General features: G+C 40.2%; 1 protein-coding gene and 1 long non-coding RNA gene across 6 annotated transcripts in view; one reads left to right on the forward strand and one right to left on the reverse strand.

Moving 5' to 3' along the window:
• Positions 1-19,333, reverse strand: part of STAG2 (stromal antigen 2) — a 132,013-nt gene extending 112,680 nt beyond the window's left edge. For 2 of the 5 annotated variants that reach the window (XM_040628287.1, XM_040628264.1), the window contains exon 1: positions 17,872-19,333. The gene's annotated coding sequence lies outside the window, so the exon portion shown is untranslated. Of the gene's footprint in view, positions 1-16,628; positions 16,827-16,878; positions 16,994-17,795 lie in introns of those variants that run through there. The other 3 variants (XM_040628276.1, XM_040628271.1, XM_040628280.1) reach the window with 3 other exon arrangements.
• LOC121102440 lies at positions 17,345-23,302 on the forward strand. Its single transcript, XR_005834502.1, has 3 exons — positions 17,345-17,548; positions 19,322-19,478; positions 22,700-23,302. It is a non-coding gene; the product is annotated as an uncharacterized LOC121102440 (long non-coding RNA).
• The last annotated feature ends 1,681 nt before the right edge of the window (positions 23,303-24,983 follow it).

A 24,983-nucleotide genomic window follows, 5' to 3' on the forward strand; every position in this document is an offset into this window, starting at 1 on the left:
ATAAATTACTCCAAGAAATTTTTCAAGAAGTAGAAACAAAGAAAGAGGTATGCACTCCAGGACATCATAAAATAATGAGTTATGTGCTATCAAAATATTAACTAAAAATCATTGCAAGTTTCAATACATGACAGTTTTTTAAACACACACATATGTATAAATTTGTATACACGTATGTTATATGTATGTTATTTCCTACTGATTTATAAGTAGCAAAGCTAGGAATCCTCCTGTCTGAAGCAACCTCCCTACTTCACATCTACCTCCACACTATGCTCATTACAAATACACTATAAAAGTTCAATGAACAAATCTTTAGGCAAAACAAGGGGACTGAAACTTAAGACAGTAAGAAGAAGCTGGAAGGCAGACCTCTACTAAAAGATAAAAGGCTTCACAGAATGTAACTGAGCTGAGTGCACATGCTCCTCCTGGAATTGAAGGCAATTCATGAGAAAAGGCTTCTAAAAACTGTGAGACAAGACTTTGCGATCTCCCTACTCCCAACCCAAAACAGGCCCAAGCACGTGCCACAGCAGTTCTCTATTCCAGGGAATGCTCATCTTGGTGCATTAAGAGTAAATCAGTTTAATTCAGGCTCAGCTTGCAAATAAAGTCTAGTGAGTCTCACAATACCAGAGTTAAGGAGGAAAGTGAATGCTGGAAGCAAAGGATATTATTTTATATAACATGACCAAGGAATGCTTCACTGAAAGTCTAATTACTTGAAAAAAAAATGTCCTGAATAAATGAGGAACCAAGCCAGGCAGAAGGACCAGCAAATACAAAGGCCCTAAGGTAGGAACCCAATTATTCGGGCAAATTACTTAATTTCTTTAGGCCTCAGTTTTCCAATCTGTAAACTGAGTACATAACATCCCCTATGTCATATAAAGAAGTAAAGGGAGTATATTACATCAAGTATCTGAGAGGTGGAATGTACTCAAAAAATGAGAATATTAGTTATCTGGGCACCTATCATGCTGGCAAAACCCTCAGCATATTGCCCAGCACATAAGACAACACTCAGAAAAAGTACTGTTATATAATCCCCATAATAACATAAAGCAGATAGGGGTGCCTGGGTGGCTCAGTCAGTTAAGCATCTGCCTTCAGCTTGGGTCAAATCATAGATCCCAGAGTCACAAGATAGAGCTCTGCATCAGGCTCCCTGCTCAGCGGGGAGTCTGCTTCTCCCTCTCCCTCTGCCCCATACCCTGCTCCTTCTCTCTCTCTCACTCAGTCATTCTCTCTCAAATAAATAAAATCTTTAAAAAAAATAATAACATAAAGCAGATAGGATTACACCTATTTTACAGCTGGGAAACCTGAGAATCAGAAATTTGCCCAATCCTCTGCCAACCCCTAAAATTCCTGTAAGGATAAACAAACACACTCTACAATTAAAGAGAGGACTTAAAATAATACACTGCCAAGATGAGGAAACCATTCACATTACTATTTTTTTTAAAGATTTTATTTATTTGACAGAGATAGAGACAGCCAGCGAGAGAGGGAACACAAGCAGGGGGAGTGGGAGAGGAAGAAGCAGGCTCATAGCAGAGGAGCCTGATGTGGGGCTCGATCCCATAACTCCGGGATCACGCCCTGAGCCGAAGGCAGACGCTTAACCGCTGTGCCACCCAGGCGCCCCCATTCACATTACTGTTAACTAATCAGTAGTATGGTGCTGTATGTAGCGTTAAGAACACGGACTCTATAGCCAGACTGCCTGGGTTCACATCAAAGCTCCACCACTTCCTAGGTAAGTGTCCTCGGGCAATTTTTCGTTTTTGCTCTGCACCTCTGTTTCCTCAATTGTAAACAGGAAATAATAATAGTACCTACTTCACAGGGCTGCTGGGAGGATTAAATGGGTTACTTTTTGAAATCACTTCTCTTTCAGTGCCTAGCATTTGGTTATCTAGTGTTAGTAATAGCATAAAATTTTTTTTAAAAAAAGGAAATCAGCAACAAAATGTTTCTACTTCCCATGGAGAATTTTAGAAATCGTAAAGACACTGGAAGTGGAAAAGCACAGAAAACAGAGACAGGAGAAAATGAAAAAATATATACCACCAAAAATTGACATAATGTTGCCTGGACTTAGACCGATTTACCTGAACAGATTGTTCCTATTAGTGTTATTGTCCTTGAGTAGGAACACTAGTAGTGAGATATATGCCAACAATGCTTCCAATAACACTTTATTTCATAGTTTATAACAAGTTGAATTACTAAAATTTTTTTATTTTTTTAAAGATTTTATTTATTTGTCGAGAGAGAAAGAGACAGCGCGCGCGCACACACACACAAGCAGGGGGAGTGGCAGACAGAGGGAGAAGGAGACTTCCCACCAAGCAAGGAGCCGGATGCAGGGCTGGATCCCAGGACTCTGGGATCATGACCTGAGCTTAAGGCAGCAGCTCAACCAACCAAGCACCCAAGCGTCCCTAACTACTAAAAATTAATTCAGGTGTCACATTACTGAGGATTAAGGCAGGTAGAATATAACAAACTTTATCATCTCCTCCCCATCCAACCCTCTTCTCAGTGTTACTTGATGCTTGCTACAAAATATGAAACATCACATGTTAACTTCAGACTGAGAATGACTTACTCTATCAGCCATTGGTAGAAAATAAACCTTTCTGGGGGGCCTGGGGGGCTCAGTCAGTTAAGTGTCTGACTCTTGATTTTGGCTCAGGTCATGATCTCAGGGTTGTGGGATCCATCCAGTTCCACAAGTGGGTCTCCAAGCTCAGCAGGGAGTCTGCTTGAGATACTCTCTCTCTCCCTCTCTCCCTCTGTCCTTCACCCCCGCTCACTTTCTCTCTCTCAAATAAATCTTAAAAAATAAAAATTAAAAAAGAGGGGTGCCTGGGTGGCTCAGTCAGTTAACCATCTGCCTTCAACTCAGGTCATAATCTCAGGGTCCTGGGACTGAGCCTCTGCATCAGGCTCCCTGCTTGACAGAAAGTCCGCTTCTCCCTCTGCCCCTCCCCCTGCTCATGTGGGTGGGTGTGCTCGAGCAAGTGGACCCACACTCTCTCAAATAAATAATTATCTTTAAAAAATCAAAAATACAGGGTGCCTGGGTGGTTCAGTCAGTTGAGGATCTGCCTTTAGCTTGGGTCATGATCCCAGGGTCCTGGGATCGAGCCCCATGGCAGGCTCCCTGCACAGCAGGGGAGTCTGCTTCTCCCTCTCCTCCCTGCTTGTGCTCTCTCAAATAAATAAATAAAATCTTTTAAAAAAATCAAAGATACAAGCAGCGGGGTGCCTGTCTGGCTCAGTCGGTAGAGCATGCAACTCTTGATCTTAGGGGTCATGAGTTCAAGCCCCACATCGGGAGTAGAGTTTACTTAAAAAAACACACAAGAGGGGTGCCCGGGTGGCTCAGTTGGCTAAGCTTCTGCCTTCAGCTCAGGTCACGACCTAGGGGTCCTGGGATGGAGCCCTGCATCAGGCTCCCTGCTCAGCAGGGAGTCTCCTTCTTCCTCTTCATCCCGCTCTTTCTCTCCCTCAAATAAATAAATAAAATCTTTAAAACACACACACACGCAAGAAACAACAAATGTTAGCAAGTATGTGGAGAAAAGGGAATCCTTGATAGCTGTTGGTAGTAATGCAAACTGGTACAGCCACTGCGGAAAACAGCATGGAGGCTTCTCAAAAAACTAAAAATAGAATTGCCATACCATCCAGTAATTCCACTACTGGGTATCTACCCAAAGAATACAAAAACACTAACTGGAAAAATTGTATGCACTCCTATGTTTGTTGCAGAATTAGTTCCAATAGCCAAGATAAGGAAGCACCCAATTGTTCATCAATAGATGAATGGATAAAGATGTGGTGGAGGGGTATCTGGCTGGTTCAGTCAGTGCAGCATGTGACTCTTGATCTTGGGGTTTTAAGTTTGAGCTCCAAGCTGGGTGTAGAGATTACTTAGAAAATAAAACAAAATCTTTAAAAAAAAAGATATATATATATGTCATAAAGAATGAAATCTTGCCATTTCCAACAACATAGATGGATCTAGAGAGTATAATGCTAAGTGAAGTCAGTCAGAAGAAGACAAATACCATGATCTCCCTCATATGTGAAATTTAAGAAACAAAACAAATGAAGAAAAAAGGAGACAAACAAAAAAACAGTCTTTATAAATACAGAGAACAAACAGATGGTTACCAGAGGGGAGGTGTGCGAGGGGATGGGTGAAAGAGGTGAAGGGGATTAAGAGTACATTTACTGTGATGGGCACTGGGTAAAGAATTGTTGAATCACTATACTATACACCTGAAACTAATGTAACACTGAATGGTAATTAAACTGGAATTAAAAAATAAATTTAGGGGCGCCTGGGTGGCTCAGTTGGTTAAGCGTTTGACTCTTGATTTTGGCTCAGGTCATGATCTCAGGGTCATGAGATCAAGCCCCTAGTCAGGTTCTGCACTCAGCGTGGAGTTGGCTTGTCCCTCTGCTCCTACCCCCACTCACGCTCTGTCTCTCTCAAATAAATAAATAAAATATTTTAAAAAAAATAAAAATGTATTTTTTAAAATGTGCTTTTAATTCCCAAAGCAGGGAAAAACAGCCTTTCTCCTACTTAATTTCCAAAAGCCCTCTGACTACTTTGAGAAGTTTATCTTCCTCCTCAGTCTCAACAATTCTGGATTATTGTCTCCTTTTTAAAAAATTTTTTAGTTTATTTTTTAAGTGGGCTCCATGCCCAACATGGAGCTTGAACTCACAACCTCAAGATCAAAAGTTGCATGCTCCACCAACTGAGCCAGCCAGACGCCACTCTCTCTCTCTCTTTTTTAAAGTCAGCTCTATGCCCAACATGGGGCTTGAACTCATGACCCTAAGATCGAGTCGCATGTTCCACCATCTGAACCAGACAGGTGCCCCAATTATTGTCTCCTTTTATTCTCTTTCCCAAAAAAAGGTATCACTAAGAAATCTATAAATCACCCCACTGGGAGGCAGTGTATCACCATGTAAAGAAGTATGCTAGAACTGGGCAGAATTGGATTCAAGAGTATGCTCTGCCATTTACTAGCTGAGTGAACTTGGGCAAGTCACTTAACCATTCTGGAACCTCAGTAAATGAAAATACCACCCACTACATCACAGGGGTGTTTAAGAAAAAAGTCAGTGTTAGAGAACGTACTACAACTTGCCATCTAGTAGATGCTGTAAATGATATCTTATAGATATAAACTTAAAGTTTATTATCACTGCAAAGCCAACTAGAGGAAATTAATTACTTCTCTTCCAACACACAGCTCTTTAATATGAATATTAATAATGTAATTATAATGCAGGGTTAAATTTCTAGAAAACCTAAGGTTTTAATTCAGTTATCATTTGAGAATCTGTGTAACATACCACATGACACAAGAATTCAAAATTAGATAAAAACATAATTCCTAGTCTGAAGAAGTTAACAATCTACTTGTAAGAGATAAATGTGGATATTCAGCAATATTGTACATTTAAACACTATATATTTATACACATAAATAATTACCTTTCATGGAGGATTTGCTATTTTTATGCAGCAACCTGGATACCTGTGTTTCAGTCTAACTTCAAAAGTTTAGGAAATAATTTCCCACTAAAGAATCTTTTCTAATATAATCCCATATTGTCCAAATAATCCCTCTGAAATTTTTCAAGTACATTTAGAACACCCAAATATGAATGCAACTACTGAATATTCCTCAATGAATAGTAGCACTTTATGCATTGATATTTAATCAAAACTCAAAAAAGTATATATACACAGAGCTGGAAAAATCCATTTGTCATTGACAAATTTGCTTTCCAAAAACATACCTTCATGCTTCAGCTTCCCTGCCAACCATGGCTACCACCACTTCCTCAATTTTCCTGCCAGGAATAAAGTCTGAGGAATGTCTTTTGGCCTGAATGAGTAGTGGAAACAGGGAGGGATATATCCCAAAGGAAAAATATTATGGCTTTGCTAATATTTCCTACATTTTCTCTATTTCTTTAGTGTAAAAGGGAAATTCTCAAAGGTTCATGTTCCTAACTATCTTTAAAACTATTTCTTTAAACCACAAAAAAGGCCTTTTTTAGTAAGAGGATATTAACCGTGTTCTTTGTAGTAACATTCTAATTGCCACAAAGTTTGCAAATTAGGTACAAGGCAGTAGACACATCGGTGAGTGTGGAAAAACTCTTCTTGCTTTTAAAAAAAGGGGGAAAAGATCAGAGATCCAAGAAAAGAGGATATCATAATCCCCATCCTTAAATGGAAATACGACAAATATATCAAACCTAAATCATCATATGCATTATATATAGAGAATGAATTTAATGAGTATCACATACTGCTACAAAGACATTTCAAGCTAACGTTCTAACGAAGAATTCAAAGTCAAAAACTTAAACACAAAAATATATAGCCTAAGTCCCTATTTTTTTAAAGTTTATTTATTTAAAGTAATCTCTACACCCACATGGGGCTCAAACTCACAACCCTGAGATCAAGAGTTGCATCTTCTTCCAACTGAGCCAGCCAGGCATCCCAAAATTCCTATTTAAAAGCAAGGATTTAGGGGTGCCTGGGTGGCGCTGTCATTAAGCGTCTACCTTCAGCTCAGGGCGTGATCCCAGCGTTCTGGGATCGAGCCCCACATCAGGCTTCTCCGCTAGGAGCCTGCTTCTTCCTCTCCCACTCCCCCTGCTTGTGTTCCCTCTCTCGCTGGCTGTCTCCGTCAAATAAATAAATAAAATCTTTTAAAAAAAATAAAAAAATAAAAAATAAATAAAAGCAAGGATTTAGAACATGAAATAAAGACACACAAGAGTGCCATATAACAGTGATTGCCAGGATGCCTGGGTGGCTCAGTCGGTTAAGCATCTGCCTTCGGCTCAGGTCATGATCCCGGGGTCCTAGGATCCAGTCCTGCCTCAGGCTCCTTGCTCCCAGGGAGCCTGCTTCTCCCTCTGCCTGCCGCTCCCCCTGCTTGTGCCTGCACTCTCTCTCTCTCTCCCTGACAAATAAAATCTTCAAAAAAAAAAAAAGTGCCGATTGCCTCTTTTGCTTTTACACAAAACCATAAGATCTCAACTTTTGGATAACAGTAACTACTTATAGGGGATGATCATGGGCTCTTTTAATTTCATTTATTAACAACCACCAAAGACTGAAGCATTCCAAGGCTACACTTACAGTCCTCAATTGCTAATTTTCCCCCAAAGCTTTTCAGAGTAGTCCTTAAAAATACTTGTCGCCGGGGGCACCTGGCTGCCTCAGTCAGTAGAACATGCAACTCTTGATCTTGGGGTTGTGAGTTCAAGCACCATGTTAGGTATAGAGACTACTTAAAAATAAAATATTAAAAAAAAATACTTGTCACTAATCTCAAATTAAGGACACCGTATCAAAAACAACTGCACTGATGGCTACTGGTTTTGGCCTAATATTCTTTAATATATAGTAACCCCAGTACCCGGTGTTTTTTAAAAGTGTTGTTTTTAATCCCTTTGGGGTGATAAAGCCCAACTGACAATGTTACCTGAGGACAGGGACTATGCATCTAGTTGACCACTGTATATCCTGTCTCTGTAGGCACTTTAAGTACCAGCCAATAACAATGAACCCTTTTGAGAACCTGAAGAAACACATACATTTTGTACATAATTCGATAGGGTTCTCACACCTCTCCCTATCTATGAGCCCTAGGTTAAAAACAAGCAATAGGGGGCGCCTGGGTGGCTCAGTCGTTAAGCATCTGCCTTCGGCTCAGGGCGTGATCCCGACGTTCTGGGATCTCGTTCTGGGATTGAGCCCCACGTCAGGCTCTTCCGCTGGGAGCCTGCTTCTTCCTCTCCCACTCCCCCTGCTTGTGTTCCCTCTCTCGCTGGCTGTCTCTATCTCTGCCAAATAAATAAATAAAATCTTTAAAAAAAAACCAAGCAATAGCTTTTTAAAATACCAACTGTATTAATTTCATATAATAAGCCAAATCCACAAAAAATAACCTTTTGTCTACCAGTGACTGTGGCCCACAAATCTGGTCAGAAATGCAATCCCCCCGACTTCCAATTTCAGGATGGATTTAATGAACTCAAGAAAAGACTTACAAAATTAAGTAGACCTACTTAATAACCTTGCAGTTGTTTATAAAATATTGACACCGACAAAACTTCCAAAAGTGATCTAGCTAGGGGATAAAACACACAAATTCCTCAACAAAATATTAAAATGGCCAAAAAATAGCCAAGTATGAAAAAACTTAAAGTCCTCTTAAGATGAGCTCTCTACTGGGGCGCCTGGGTGGCTCAGTCAGTTAAGTGTCTGCCTTCGGCTCAGGTCATGATCCCGGGGTCCTGGGACCGAGCCCCAACTGGAGCGCCATATTGGGCTCCCTGCTCTGCGGAGAGCCCGCTTCTCCCTTGCCCTCTGCCACTCTCCCTGCTTGTGTGCGTGCTCTCTCTCAAATAAATAAAATCTTTTAAAAAAAACAGTAATTTTTAAACAAAAGATCAGCTCTCTACCACTCACCCCCACTAAAAAAAGGGGGGGATCTTAGTTTACGATACAGTATAATCTGAGATTATGCTGAAATCATTTCTCCAAATGTTTGAAATCACACCTACAGTAAACATTTTTTTGGGGGGGTGGGATGTACCACAAATATAAACAGGCAGGAACAGAAGACAACTACAAAAGTCACCCAAAAATAAAACTATTAATCTTATGAAATGACACTTCAGGGGCTCCTGGGTGGCTCAGCTGGTTAAACATCTGCCTTCGGCTCAGGTCACGATCCCAGCGTCCTGGGATCAAGTCCCACATTGGGCTCCTTGATCAGCGTGGAACCTGCTTCTCCCTCTCCCTCTGCCACTCCCCACCTTGTGCTCCCTCTCACGCACATGATCTATTAAATAATTTAAAATCTTTAAATAAAATAATAAATAAAAGAAATGGCATTTCAATCTGTACAAGACTTAACTCTCAAATTATGTTACAGAATCAGTTTAACTTCAAATAAGTCTCTAAACTGTACCTTTTTCTTTCTACCACCACTTCTCCCTAGTCACAAAATTACTTCTTTCAGTTTTCTTCTCAGAAGAAAGTTTCCACATAAGAACCCCCAAGAAAGAGCATACAATTAACATTTCCTCCCAAGAAAACAGTAAGGGGAGTCTGAATCATACGTAAGAAAAACACGGATGTAAATAGTAAAAGTAGTTATCTTGGCTCTTTTTTTTTTTTTAATTTCAGCGGACCTCAGAAGTTGTTTTTAAACAGTCACTCAAAAGTCCAATAGTCACTTGAAAAAAGCCAACTGGAAATTCTACTAGGTAGAATTTAAAAAACACTGTTTCTTGTCTTTTACTATCAGCCCCACACCAACAGAAATTCCCCCAAGAGTAAAAATAAACAAACTCTCAGAATGTGGCTGTTTAAAGTCATTTAAATCACTTTCACATCCAAATAAATTGTAGAGGTTGTGAATCCCCTCCTACCACTTACTAATTAGGCAAGGTACTGGGCTTCCCCATGCTTTGGTTTCCTCCTGGAAAATGGGATATTAATCAGGGACGTCATACATCCTAGTTTCTCTGGGACAGTCCTAGTTTATACTATTATCCCAGAATGCCATCCAGTTAGTGTCCCCTTTCATTCTCAAAAGTATCCTGGTTTGAGCAATAAATCATATGGTAATGGGTATCAGGGTCATGAAGATTAAGAGAGGTAATACATGTAAAGCATTTGTAACAGTGTCTGACAGAGAGTAATAGTTCAGTTAGTGTTAACTATTGCTAATGTTAGTCACTGTCAAACACTTTTTATAAAAAGTTTTGAATTGTATAATGAACAGAGAGTTCTACAATATTCCTTTTTACAAATAAAATTATGCATTTAACTTCCCGCATTCAAATTTTTGAAACAACTAAGTAGCACTAACTGCTTGAAATCAACACTAACCAATTTATCCCGAGATGGCAATATTATCAATTACATTCACATTTTATCATACATAAGTTTTAGTAGAGGCTATATTAAGGTTACTGACAGGAAAGTAACTGAAAAGTAAAACTCTGCTTAGCACCAAACCAAGTCCCTTAATATTCTGCAGCCTTTCTCATCCAGGGTACCACAATGTTAACCAGAGAACTCAAAATGATTTGAATGACGATTTCCTGAATTCTCCCAAGAATGGCACAAAACTAGTATCTTTCTAGATATACACGAGAGAAACTAATTCATTACATACAATGGATGCCTTGGGGCATAATTCTGTTGTAGAACACCAGGGTCTTGTTATCCTTGGGAGTACAAAGGGGGAAATACAGATGAAAAGACTCAATATTGAACAAAGACAGAATCTGGGTAGAAGACTGCATCACTAGAAAAATTATTTCCCACAAAATGAAGCTCAAGGGAATAATTAACATAAAATATATAAATTTGACTCATGGCTATGAAAAGTATTTTTTTTTTAAGATTTTATTTATTTATTTGACAGAGACAGAGACAGCCAGCGAGAGAGGGAACACAAGCAGGGGGAGTGGGAGAGGAAGAAGCAGGCTCACAGCAGAGGAGCCCGATGTGGGGCTCGATCCCAGAACGCCGGGATCACGCCCTGAGCTGAAGGCAGACGCTTAACCGCTGTGCCACCCAGGCGCCCCTATGAAAAGTATTATACATTGTTTTACCTCATCTCCGTCAATTTATCGTAGGCGAGCTATCCAACATCTAGCAGTCCTTCAGATAAGAGAACTTCTAGTTGTAGTTGATGAAAAGCAGAAAAGAAAAAGAGGAAAAGCAAAGAAAGCTGAGACCAAGACTCCTGTCACTGATCACTAATGAACCTACTAATAATCCAAGACACCAATATTAACTATTACCTATACAAATTAGAACAAGAAAATTTGGGGCGCCTGGGTGACTCAGTCGGTTAAGCATCTGACTTCGGCTCAGGTCACGATCTCATGGTCCAGGGATCGGATAGAGCCCCCCATCAGGCTCCCTGCTCCTCAGGGAGTCTGCTTCTCCCTCTCCCTTTGCCCCTCCCCGCACCACTCTCTCTCTGTCTCAAATAAATAAATAAAATCTTTAAAACAAAAAAAAAGAAAATTTAATAAAGTGAAAAAATGAACTAGAATACAAATTAGAAGCAAACAGAGATACTAACACAAGGAAAGAAAATATTTTTAAGGTACCATTAAATAAAAACAACAAAATCCCCTTACAGAATCATTCAGAGCAGTGAATTATAAAAGTCATTTTTATTTATAAAAATAAATATTTCAACTCTAGTCACTCAATAAATAAGCTGAATGATTGGGGAACTATTCTCAGACACACTTAGCCTATATAGAACATAAATGACATAAGGGGAAAAATTCAGTGAAACCACTCTATCTACCATAGTATGACCTCCCCCCCAAAAAATCAAGAACACAATTCAACATATTATTGCACGAACTTTTGTATGAGCACACACAAACAAAACCAAAGCTCAAATTTATTTCAACTACCTTGTAGTATAAAACACAATTTAGACCTTTCATTAGGCAGCAACTCGTCTAACCCTGTGTAAAAATCTGCATTTACCTTGCACTACATCTGAAAAAAAATATCTTCATTTTGCAATATTAAAATGAAACATGCTTTCTGGTGATAAATAACCCAAGACCTAAACCGCTTAGTTAAGGGAAACTAGTGAGCTTTAACAACAACAACAAAAAGTGCCAAGGTTTTGAGGCCAAATTAATTTGGGTGTGAATTCAGGCCGTCAATTATTATCATGTACAAGTCATTTATTCTGACAGCCTCAATTTCCCCATCTGTAAAATGATAATAACCACCTATCTTGCAAGGTAGCTAAGAAGATTAAACAATAAATGTTAAAATACAGTTATTGGCATTCAAGAGAAACTCAAACTAAATTAACTGTTTCTTAGAATATCTCAGGATTCAACAAGTTATAGGTCAAATCCCATTACACCAACGTTATGCACGCAAAAATTATAAACAGAACTTACTTTTTTCCCCCTTCTAACAACAGTCTGACATTATAAAGGTATTTTACCTTTGAGTGTACATTAGATTTTCCAGAGCTTACAGAAATCTCTCTAGTTGGTCTCATCAATCCTAATAATGTATTTTCCAATTAAAAACAAAAAAGAACAGCATTAACATTATTCACCCTTCCTTCCTTTGGAGGAATAGGGAATATAAACCAATTTCAATAATCTCTTGACTAACCATATGTAAAGTCTTCTTGTTTTCTTCTGGTTAGTATCAAAGATAGAACTATAGCAAGCATACATTAGGAACACAGTTCAGGTAGCAGATTACCACAGCTGCTAAAAGAGACGTANTTTTTTTTTTTTTTTTAAGCACATATTCAAAAATTAAGACTCCACAAGCAACACCACTTACACTGAAAAAATATAAAATTTGGTTCGATTAAATGCAAAGCAGGCAACTCAGGAGATGTAAAAAAAAGAAATCTAACTGACAATTTTGTTTTCTCACATTATCTTTGCCAAACAGAAAGAACATGCAATAACCACCACTCATGATAGCGAGAGATACAGAGAAAATATTATGCAGGGACAGTACTGACTGAACCACAAATTAAAAGTCCTATGCATGTAACAAATGTAGAAAACTACAAAAGGAAAATGTAAAGAACTTTTAAAATAGCCTAGATCTTTAAAGTTTCTTCTTTATTCTCCAATGATTAATCACATTTCAGTATATAATGATACCCATAGCTAACTGGGACTATCCCTCTCCTTTGCTAAGCTCCCCAACTTCCAAAATAGGTTTACAACAGTGCTCCACTGTACAATAAACTGTCATTTCAAGTATCTGAATAATCTAATAGCAAATTGCAAAGTGCTACTACACGACCAGGTTGTTTTTTTCCAACATGTGAGGCACAAAAGTCACCACATTAAAGAGATGTGAACCATATCCTTCTAAGATATAATGAACAGCTCATTGTGTCCATTTAATGTAAATTTTAAACTCAAAAGTTAACTTACAGCATCAAAAACTGGAGTCTTCCATCTATTATAAAGAACCAAAAGCAAAAAGAATACGCTATTCACTGTTTACTCCCTTCCCACACATGACTGTGGGTGGCATCAGTTAAACATGCAGAATATTAAGCACTACTAAACTGTCCAAGGCATATTTTCACATCTAACACTATATTCCCAAAAGATAATTTATTTGAGCCTAAGCCTGCTCCTCACCCCTCCCTACCCATTTTAATACATAGGTCCTCAGACAACCACCAGTTAATAAAGTAAGACTGAAAAAGAAAATAATGAAAAAGAAATATAGGATTTAATCTCATTAAAATCTGGAGTGTTTGAGCTTAAAAAAAAAATCCTAACTAAATACACTTCAAAGTTACCAAACTCATAATTTGTTGGCTTAGTAGTCTAGCTGTTACCTTGCCACAATAAATCCGAAGCCACAATCCTCATCACCTATTTAAGATTATTTGCATTCAAAATATGTAATCTGTCTTCTCATACCATTCTTCTAAAACTAAAATGTTGAATATGAATATACAGACTAATATTAACAGTTATGAAATATCTGTTCCTAGACGAGGGTGAAATTTTGCTTTAATAATGATGAGGGAACACACTTCACCCAACATAAAAATTAAATACCCATTATTTTGGATTCCCTTTAGAACTTTGCCATATATTCAAAAATCTCATAGGGGTAAAAAGCATGACACTGAACAAAACCAAACTGCAGAAAATAAGGCACTTACCTTCAAAGAGTGTAGGAGCAATTCACAAATATACTAATTAAGGGAATTGATGATTTTAATTGCAATGCACTTTTACTGTTGATGGGTAATGGTCAGAATGTCCTTTATAGAAAAGGATAGAATATTTTACAAACCGACTTTTAACTACAGCACCAAATCCTTAAAGGGGTGGGATTTAACTCATTTTATAGGTAAACATTCATTTTCATATCAGTTAAAAAAAAAAAAAAGAACCCACCCCACCCCCACTGCCAGTCTCTGATACCTTAGAATGCTAGTTATTTCACAGTGGGAAAAAATGGCTAATAAGTACATTTCTTTTCCAATCCTCATCTCTACCCATTCATTAAACACCAAATACTGAAACTGAATTCAACTCCTACCTCTATCTTCCTACCAGGAATGCGCCCCAGGGCACGCGAATCCCTTCCACTGTCACTTATTGCAACTGCCAAAGCCCCTCCTATTAATAGTAAATCCCTTTCATACTGACTCACTGTAACTCCAACTTAATGAAATAGACAACTAGCAGAATTTACAAACTTTGAGAATGGAATTTTCCCGTTTTCAGAGGCTTAAAAAAAGAAACTAAAAGTTGACTACATTCAGACTAAGTTACTAACATTTAAAGTTCAGCCAATTTGTAAGAACTTATATTGCTTATTCTATATTGGTTCGATTTAAATATTTTTTTGAAAGTTTGTGTATCAGGCATTGTGTAAGTACTTATATACATATATACATATATATGGCGAAGTTTTCCATGCAGATAACTGATATGTAAATATAAACGTCATTACACCAAAATTCCAAGACAATTTGAAATCTCTTCTTCAAATTTTTTTGTTTAATTATGGAAATTTTCAAGTACACACAAAAAAGTAGAGAGAATAAGAGTACAATGGGCTCTCCTGTAGTCATCATCCAGCTACAATCAACTCAAGGCCACTTTTGTTTCATCTCTACCTCCCACCACTCCCTCCTCCAATTATTATCTTCAGAAAAGAAGAAGACTGTGCTCAATAAGTACACCGAGAAAAATCCAAAGATAGGAAGTATCAAAGACTAGCAAGAAGTCAAGAATTTAGCAATGTAACTGTCACCCTACACAACTACTTGTTAGGCGGAAAATTTAAGAATTCAGTTAAAAACAAAAAAATGCCATCTTTAAGAATTTTAATAATGTCCGTAAGATCCAAAGGGCATATTTAAAATTATATCTACAAGGATAAAAAGGAATATGTGATGAAAATGAACTTAAATATTTGCAATTAGCTTGCATTCGTATAGCACCTCGGCTCAAAACGAAAAAAACCAGACTATTTAACATAACGTGTCATAAAATTACAATTCAGCCACTTGAAAAACCGCTGAACACTTATGCCTTAACTGGTCCCTCTGATTCCTAATTATAGATTGATATCAATGTAAAAAAAAAAACCCAGGCATTTTAACTAAGTGGTTTAAAATGTTCAAAATTAACCCCACCGTTCATTGGAAAATATATGAAAGCAAGCCTAAACTACCTGAATGGTATGTCATTAACCAGAAATGTATCCACTTTCCAGGGCCGGTTTTTTTTTTTTAATAAGTTCACATATACCCTGAAACGCAACGCGCTAGGCTACAGATAGAATTAGAAGACCGCCTCCTGCTCTTGCTCCTAACCAATACGCAGAGAGAGAAGGTTGGCAGGAAAGTGCTGCGAGGACAGTAACAAACACCAGCAGCTCCCGAGCAGGCCCTGCTAGAGCCAGGAATGACGCACTTCGGTAACCCGACTCTTTCTCCCCTCCACCCCCGCCCCCAGCAGCGGTGCTGACACCGCCAACAGCCCGGAGTAGGAAAAAAGACAACAGAAAAAAGGCAGAGGTTGGACCGCACCAGGTTTCATCAAGAAACCTCGATTATTCTTCTTTCGACACTAACCACTAGGACTAAACAGGAAAAGAAGCTTCGTGCTTAAGCAAGTCCCATCATGGTGGTTTAAGAGTCACTAAATTAAGCTGATAATGAGTCCAATCCACAGAGACAAATACAGGGTGTGGCTGCCGTGAAATACGGCGGTCCGTGGGAGAAAAGGGGTATGGAATTTACACTCCAGTACGAGGGGAAGATGGGGCTTTACCAGGGGGAGGGGGGGCGGCCCGCGCATTTTAAGGAACCATTTCAAAGCAACACAAGCTTTTCGTTTACTTAAACCTAATCCCACAGATCAAAAGTTTCTAATAGATATATCGTGTAAACTGTAAATAACCATTTAATCAAACACCATGACCCTCAATTAAGAAACTACATCCAAGAGAAAGGAGGAGGGAGAGGGAAGGGAGGGGTGGTAGGCAACAACATATAAAACATTTCTAGGCCACGGAGGAGAAAGTCTCACAAACCGGAGGAAACTACTAATGCAATATTAAAAATTAAAGCTGAACACTGCAGCACGAAAAATCTCACGATAAAACCCATTACAGTTCAGGATTAAAAATAAAATGACATATACACCGAGAGGGGGGAAACTAAATGTCGAAAGTACAGCGGTTTATAAAAAACTAAAGGCAAAACAAGACCTTCTCGCGACGAAAAAAAAAAAAAAAGGCAGAAATCAACAATACGTTTACGAATGTAGGCCAGAAGAAAATGGGAACGGGGCTCAAAGTTTTGCGGAACTACTTGATGCTGTTTCCCACACCTTCTCTCTCCCATGGCCCATCAGACCCTTTTCGTGCTAAAATCGCCGTACACAGATCACCGGGTACGCGACAGAAGAAAAAAGAAAGTCAACCCCAAGCAAGAATAAAAGTGTGGAGGGAAAAAGCAGAAGCTGCCTACCTGGGGCAAGGATCAGCTCAGTTCGTGCCTTGAGAAAGACAGTGCGGGTGGGGGTGGGAACGAAAAGCAGCACTAAAACTAAAACAAAAGTGGCGCCAAAACCCCCCAACAAACAGCCTTCCACTCCCGCCCTTCCCCCCTCCTCCCATGCCAGGCAGGCAGGGCCCCCTTCGGGGCAAGGTCTGCACGCGGGGGCCAACACCGCCAGACCCCAGCCTATTTATAAAATTGTTGCCCGAAGAAAACTGACCGAAGTCGGGCCTCGGAAGGGATGGAGAGATCGATGCCAATCGCTTTCCCAAGCAGTTCCCCCACCACGCGCTGGAGATGATGGGGCGGGGGAGAAGCAGAGGGGCCCGTCACATGAATGTTGTTCCCTCTCTAGGAAGGGAGGAAGAGAGGGAGGGAGCGAAGGGAGGGAGGAAAGGAAAGAGGGGAAGGGAGAAGGGAGGGGGCACGAGGGAGGGGTGTGATCAGAGTAGATTTTCCCTCGCCTCCCTCGGTCCGAGGCCCAAATATACACAACTGAGCCTCCGCTTCTCCCCTCCCCCCTAGGTTCCCAGCACCACCATTTTGCTCTCTTCCTTCCCCTCACCACGATACCGCGCTCTCCCCCACCCCAGCCACGGCCTCCCCGGCTTTCCTCCCCCGACTACGGCTCGCACCCCACCCCACCTCCAGTTTGGGCTCTCCCAGGCTTAAGAGCCTGCCGGAGAAAAGGCACCTAAATCTAATGCTACACAGAGAAGCGGAGCCTCCATCTTGCGCTGCTCCGCGTTCTCCATTTTGGGCCACCCATGGGGGGGGGGTCTCCGTGGAGGCCCCGAGGGAGAGTTGGGCGAGGGAAGGAAGAGAAAATCTTCAGCGAGGGTAGTCGAAAAGAAGAGTCGTGCAGTAGAAAGCCACTCTAGGAGTAGGAGGTAGGGAGGAAGGGGGGCTGGAAGTTCCTTGGTAGTGTTGAGGTAGCCACTTGGGGGGAGAAGGCAGAAAGACGGGTTGGGGGTTACGCGGGGACGGGGAGGCTTCTCCCTGTCTTGACTTAGCCACCCACTCCATGGCTGGCCCCGCTGGGGGCAAAGGGAGTAGAGGGGAAATTAAATGGCAACAGAGTGCCCATTCTCTTTCCCTCCCAACTCCTCTCGCGCGCCCTATTTCAACCATACACACCTCACAGTGGGCCCCGCGCCCTCCGGGTGCCCCTCCAAACTTCTAGAAGCTTCGCCTCCGCCATTTTATAACTTACCTCCCCCCTCAGCGTACACAGAGGCAGCAACGAGACTGTTCGCCTCCCCCACTCCTCCTTCCTTCTTTCTCAGGCCGGGGGCTTCTTCACCCCTGGGCTGGTACAAGATATTTTCCCCTTCCTCTTCTTTACACCCTCGAATTCTACTCAGGGACGGAAGCTCCCGCGGTTCTAGAGCGGTGGGGGGTTTTGAAAGTGGCGGTCGGATCCGGCGGGTTTTTTTTTTCTTTTTTTTCTTTTTTTTTTTTTTTTTTTTGGTGGCGCTTCGGGATTGTTTGGGGTGTTCGCTCTTCGGCGACTTGGAGGCGAATGGAACGCGCAGGCGCCATCTGTCGGCCACGAACCCGCGCTCGGCTCCTCTTGGGAGGGAGCGGCATCTAGCGGCAGAGAGCTAGCACTGCAACGCTTGTCTCCCAGCGTCCTCCTCCCTATCACCGACCAATCGTGGCCGACTGCCTCCTGGGTTCAGCGTCTCCGACGCCGCCTGCGAACGAGGCGCCCGCAGGGGCGCGCCGCCGAGTGGGGTAAACAAGGTGCCGTGCCCGCGCCTGACTTACTCATTCGTTTGGCAGCGCTTCCGCCGCGGATCGGATCGGGCTGCGTTTCCTCTTTCTTTAATTGCGGGGTCGAAAGGAGGTCGTTAGGGATGTCCGGCAGAACCCCGGGCCGTGGGAAATCGGAAACCGGACTCGCTCGGGACTCGTCCCCCGGGCCCCTGCGCCCCGCGCGCAGCCCGAGGTTGGCAGCCCAGTCGGGCATCACCCTTCCCTGTCCCCTCCTCTGACACGCCCCAGCGAGGGGCCTTCCGCCCTAGTTCCCGGACCCTCGCTTCCCCGCGGTCCCTATTCCTTCCCACCAAAAGAACTCTACTCTCGGAACTCTGGCACCTGATCCTAAGTGGTTTAGGGATTTTGCTTTTTGAGTTTCTGTTGTTTTGTTTGCTTTTTGCTTCGGCTGTGGAGAGAAAGCAAGCCGATTCTCTACCAGAAAGACTTGGCACTGGAGAAAAAAAATTTTTTCTTTACAGCCCACTATTCCCGTCTCCCAGAAAACGTGGTCTCTCTCTCTCTCTAGGGTCTAGGAGACTTAAGGAACTGGGCTACTAGGCTAGGCCGGGCGCTCGACCAATTTATTCTCGACTCCTGGGGCGGGTGTGGGAGGAGGAAACGGGACGGATCGAAGTGGAGGGAAATCGAAATTTGGGCTGAAGGAGTCGAGGGGGACCTACCCGGTTTTCCCCCGCCTTCCTCGATTATCCACCGTCTTCTTGGAAACGTGGGACCCGGCAGCCTTGCGACTTTGTTAAGAATTTTGGTTTCTTCTTCTATCTTGCCTCTTCACCCCTCCCCCAAAGTGTTTGAAGTGCGAAAGGACCCCTTGCGCTCCTTTAACCCCCAGTTAACGCAAGTGTTTATCACCCTTTTTATTTTTTTGTTTATTTCGAATCCAGCCTCCCGGACCTTTGACCACCGAGAGCTCTCTACGCGGGGGAGAAAAACTCGGGGAGGGCCTGTCCCCTTCGAAGCGACGCTTTTCCTAGGACGGGAAGAAGTGACCTATTACAGTGTCTCCATTGCTGTTATAGAAGTTCCCAGATTCATACAATAGTGTGTAGCTTAGAGCTCTTCGTTCCTCTTTCTTTTTAAAAAAAATTTGGTTAGAATATTCCTTTAATATTAAATTACCTTTTAATTACAAGAAAAGGAATAAATGTATTTAATAACAAGACAAATTTTCTAAATGAGGAGAAACGAAAGCCCCGTGTAAATAGTGGAGATTTCACCCGGTATCACCTCTAAAGCATTCCTAATGTAATATAATGATTAATCTCAGTCTTCAAATTATATTCCACGCTTGTTTTAGTTTCTTTCCCATTTTCTGTGCTTACTGGGTTTTTTTTTTTTCCTGCAACTTTAAAGAAGAGTTATGGTATATTTAATCAACTGAACAATAAAAGTTATACAGAAACATCTAAATATCAATAACAAGAAATAAAATCCGAGACATTTTTACTTACCTCTAAAGCTTTCGGGAGTGGAATACTATTCAAAATAAATTTCCATTTCTTTTATAGACCATCTTTGGTAGAATGTTATACAGTTTTTAATAGATTCAAGTTACAGAATGATGCAGCTAGAACATTAAATAGGGAGTAGTGGAAAATTTACAGTTATATAAGTTAATGCAAAATGCCACTTAGAGTAATAGAAAAATTGGGCTCTGTACCAAATCATTTTACATTAATTTAGTTCAATTGTGCCAATTTAATATCAATTGATATTAAATGATTTCCTGTCTTAGTATTAGCTGAAAACTACTGATTTTCTGCTCCAAACATCACATTTATAGTACATGGTGCAAACAGTTTTTCATCTATTTTATAAATTCACACTCTTGTCTGATGGTCTGTGTAGCAACTGAGACTTTAAACAATTTTATACTTCGAAAAGTTCTGTAAGTTAGTAAACTTATTTTCATCTTGTGAAAAATACCATTGAAGAAAATTAATAACTGTAACTGGTATAACATTAGAAAAAAAATTAATAGCAAATTTATACTGATATTTAAGTATGTTTCGCAGTAGCCTCTCTTTCTAGAGCTTATTCACAAGAATATTTATTGAGCCTTCAGTGTGTGCAGATCACAGTGCTATGCACCCCAGTCCTATCCTAAGAAGTGAAATTTATTTCATAGGGTACTGAAAGACCAAAGAGTCAACCCTGGGAATTTGAGGGCAAAGTGAGAACATGCCATAAAATGAAATACGTAACTGATGTAAAATAAGCTTTAATCTAATTATTTGTAACCCATCCTTCATGAAAAAAAATCCTTCATAATATTGTAATGACAGAAGCTTTTGGTGCCTGAAGAGAAATAAGAAAAAGGAAAGTTGAATAGTTAGAACATTTGATGCTATTTAAGGGACAAGACACTATTTGATGCAGAATATTCTGGGGGCGCCTGGGTGGCTCACTTGTTTGGCATCTGCCTTTGGCTCTCTGGTCATGATCCTGGGGTCCTGGGATCGATCCCGCATCAGGCTCCCTGCTCAGAGGGAAGCCTGCTTCTCCCTCTCCCACTCCCCCTGATTGTGTTCCCTCTCTCGCGGTCTCTCTTTCTCTCTGTCAAATGAATGAATAAAATCTTTTAAAAAAATATTCTGGTCGCTAGAAATGCACACCCCACAGTGTAGCAGAGAATCTTCTAGCCTTACCATAATCTGAATAAAGCATCCCACAGTTCTCTTTAACTCCATCTATACAAATGGAACAAGCTTCTGATTATAAATTGAGTCTCCTAGATAGCCTCCCACTCTAAGCAGCACGTATATATATTCTGTATTTTCTAACACCGTTCTAAACGCGACCTAAACTCCAGAAGCCTGAAGATGGATAAATTTGAGTCCACAGAAATTAAAAATTATGTATATCAAAATACCATAAACAAAGTCAAAAGATAAAGTACAAGCAGAATATATTTGCTACATGAATGAAAAAGGCATAATACATATGAAGAACTCTCACAAATCAGTGATAAAAATACTTCAATAGAAAAATGGAGAAAGGCTATAAAGAGTCAGCTTATTGGATAAGAAATGCAGATGGCACCTGGGTGACTCAGCTGGTGAGCTTCCCACTCTTGGTTTCAGCTTAGGTCATGATCTCCTGGTTGTGGGATCTAGCCCCCGAGCTGTGCTTTGGGCTCTGTGCTCAGTGCAAAGGCTGCTTCAGATTCTTTCTCCTTTTTCCCTTTCCGTCTGCCCCTCCCCGCTCACGTGCACACACTCTCTGTCTGTCTCTCTCTCTCAAATGAATTTTTAAAAAAAATGCAGATGGCTAATAAATACATAAAACAGTGCTCAATTTCATTCACCACTAAGGCCTGCAAATTAAATACACCTTGCCTACCAGATTGGCAGAGATGAAAAATTTTGATAACACTCAGTGTCAGTGAAGAACTAAGAATTCTCACATATCATTGGTGGGAATTGTTTAAAAACAAGGTATCTTATAACATACAGAATGTAAAATTAGCCTAACACTTCTATTTCTAGGAATGTATCATAAGATATGCTTGTACAATTTACACAAAGATCTATGTAGTTAGACTTTCATCATAGCTTTGTAATAAAGAGAAACTGAAAATAGAAATGGCATCATTTAGGGAATTGGTTAAAGAAATTATGATACATCCATACAATGGGGTCCTATTTCCATTTAAGCAATTAAGTACAGGGGCACCTGGCTGGCTCAGTTGGTAGAGCATGAGACTTGATCTGGAGGTTGTGAGTTCAAGCCCCACATTGGGAGTGGAGCCTACTTAAAATTAAAAAAAACTTTTAAAAGCAAGTACATATTTATCTACTGACACCCAAATACGCCTAAGATATGTTGTTAAGTGAAAAAACAATTTGTAAATAGCTTGTATAGTGTGATCCCATTTGTGAATATATATTTAAATACACATTTATGTGCTTACCTATGCATAAAACATTCTCGAAGAATATATAGAAAACCTAATGACAGTTACCTCTCAGGAAAGAGGTTGTGCAGGCTCCAAGGATTTGTCATTTTACTTTCACTTTATACGTTGCTACCTTATGTGAATTTGTTTACAGTAAATGAATATTACTTATGTAATTTTAAAGATCTAATACTAGTTACTCTGGAAAACAATTTGGCACTTTCTTATAAAGTTAAACATATACTTACCATATGACCCAGCAATCTTGGTCTCTTAGTCCTGAGCATTTATCCTAGAGAAATGAAAATGTATGTTTAACCAAACACCTGCACCCAAATGCTCATAGCAGATTTACTTTTCATAGCCAAAAGCAAGAAACAACCCAATTGTCCGTCCACGGCAGATGGTTAAACAGACTGGTATGGTAATACGATGGAATACTCTTCAGCCACCAAAAGGATTACCGATACATGGGACAACTTGGATGAACCTCAAGAGCATTATGCTTACTGGAAAAAGCCAATCATCTCAAAGAATTACACATCATATGATTCCATTATGTAGTATTCTCAAAATGTCAAAATTACAGTGATGGAGAACAGATCTGTGGTTGCTAAAGGCTAAGGTTGAGGAAAGGGTGTGACTCTTAAGGGGTAATGGGAGGGGTGAAACAATGGTGAGACAGTTGTGTGTCCTGATGTGATGTGTACTTAAATCAGCACATGTTATAAAATGTCATAGAACTGCAAACACACAGACACGCACATACACACAAGTGCATGAAAAAATGTGAAATTGGATAAGCTCTGTACTCGAGTTAATAGTACTGTATCAATGTCAGTTTCCTGGACTTAACAATGTACTATGGTTATATAAGCTATTGGGAGAAGCTGCATGAAGGGTACATGGGAATTCTCTGTATTATTTCTTCAACTTCTTGTGAGAACTAAACTATTTCAAAAATCAAAAAGTTTTCATAAAACATTGAATGCTGGGGGCACCTGGCTGGCTCATTCGGAAGAGCATGTGACTCTTGATCTCAACATCATGAGTTTGAGCCCCACGTTGGGTGTAGAGATCACTTAAATGAATAAATAAATAAAAACTTGAAAAAAAATTTAATGCTGGTAATAAAAGAATAAAAACTCTGGTTAGTGGAAAGGTAATAGCTGTATTGTAAATTAATAAACTGATTTTCTAGTTTTTGTGAACTTTGATATAGTGATTTCATTTCTGAAATCCTTATCATAACCCCTGTATGAATTTGTATGATTAAGGGCCTGATACTTTGACACTCAGGAGTACACTTTGGACATATGGCGTCAACAGGAAGTAGATATACTAATAAGCCTTGTCCAAAACGAAAAGCTGGCATCTTCTACATCTCAAATACCATATTATTGAATTTGCTGATACTTTTTTCACTTTGAATAACATACAATATTTCCAGTATGAGTTAATGGAACTGAAGCTGTATCTGTATACAAAAGATTGATTGTCTCTCACACCCAACCCCTCCCATTTCTCATCTGAGCTACAGTAATAGACCCATGTCCATTTTCGTTTGCATCCAACCCAATACTGATTAGAATACCACCTTACTTCCTACTGTTATGCTTACTTACTTGGTCCATTCTTCCTCCCTTACTTTAACTCATTCACTTGCATACTCTCTTACTGGCTCGGTTGGCCTACAACAATGCACCTCGATGTTTAAGGATAATCTGAAGATCTTGCTAAAGTGCAAATGGTGATTCAGTAGGTTTGAGGTTCGGGCGGGACCAAGATTCTACATTTCTAACAAGCTCCCACGTCATGCCCAGCCCACGCAGCTGGTCTAAAGTCCGCACTTTGAGTGTGAGGGCCAGAGGAACAAAGTACAAACTCTTTAGGGTAGCTTTCAGTGCCTTCCATGGTCTTATCCAAATCTCATCGCTCATAACTCTGAACTGTGCCAGGGCAATGTTCTGTATAGGTCACTGTTTATCCGCAGCACTTAGTATAGAGCCTGAAACAGGATAGGTGCTCAAAAAATATTTGTTGAATGATTAAAAGAATGAAGAAATAAACTAAACAACTACCCCCAGCTCACATACCATACTTTCTGAGCAAGCTAAATTACTTCCCATTTTCCTAGTACTTTCCCACCTCTGTACATTTGCTCACACTCTTCTTCTCTCCTTTCCCAAGATTGCCCTATTCAAATTCTCTTCATCCTTAAATGCCCAATTTAAATGAGAAAATCTCCATGAAGCCTTCCCTGATTTCCCAATATGGAAATAATCTCATTATGTGAGGCTTCTCCCTACCAGATCTCAAATGTCTTGCAAATAATAATCATAATAGTATTCCTATTTTGTTCACATTTGTTACAACCACCATGCCTAGCACAAATGTTAGCATATAGCAGAAAATCAATGTTTATTAAATTAAAACAAGAAAATGAATTTTCCAGATCAGCACTATGTATTAGAACTTTTTGTGATGATGGAAATTTCTGTAATCTGTGCTGTCCAGTATGATACACACAAGTAGCTACTGAGCACTAGAAATGTGGCTAGTGTGACTGAGGAACTGCATTTTTAATTTTAATTAATTAAAATTTAAATGTAAATAGCTACATGTGGCTAGTGGCTATGTACTGACAG

This window comes from Ursus maritimus (genome assembly GCF_017311325.1).
Source record: "Ursus maritimus isolate PB19 chromosome X unlocalized genomic scaffold, ASM1731132v1 scaffold_X1, whole genome shotgun sequence".
Taxonomy (NCBI): domain Eukaryota; kingdom Metazoa; phylum Chordata; class Mammalia; order Carnivora; family Ursidae; genus Ursus; species Ursus maritimus.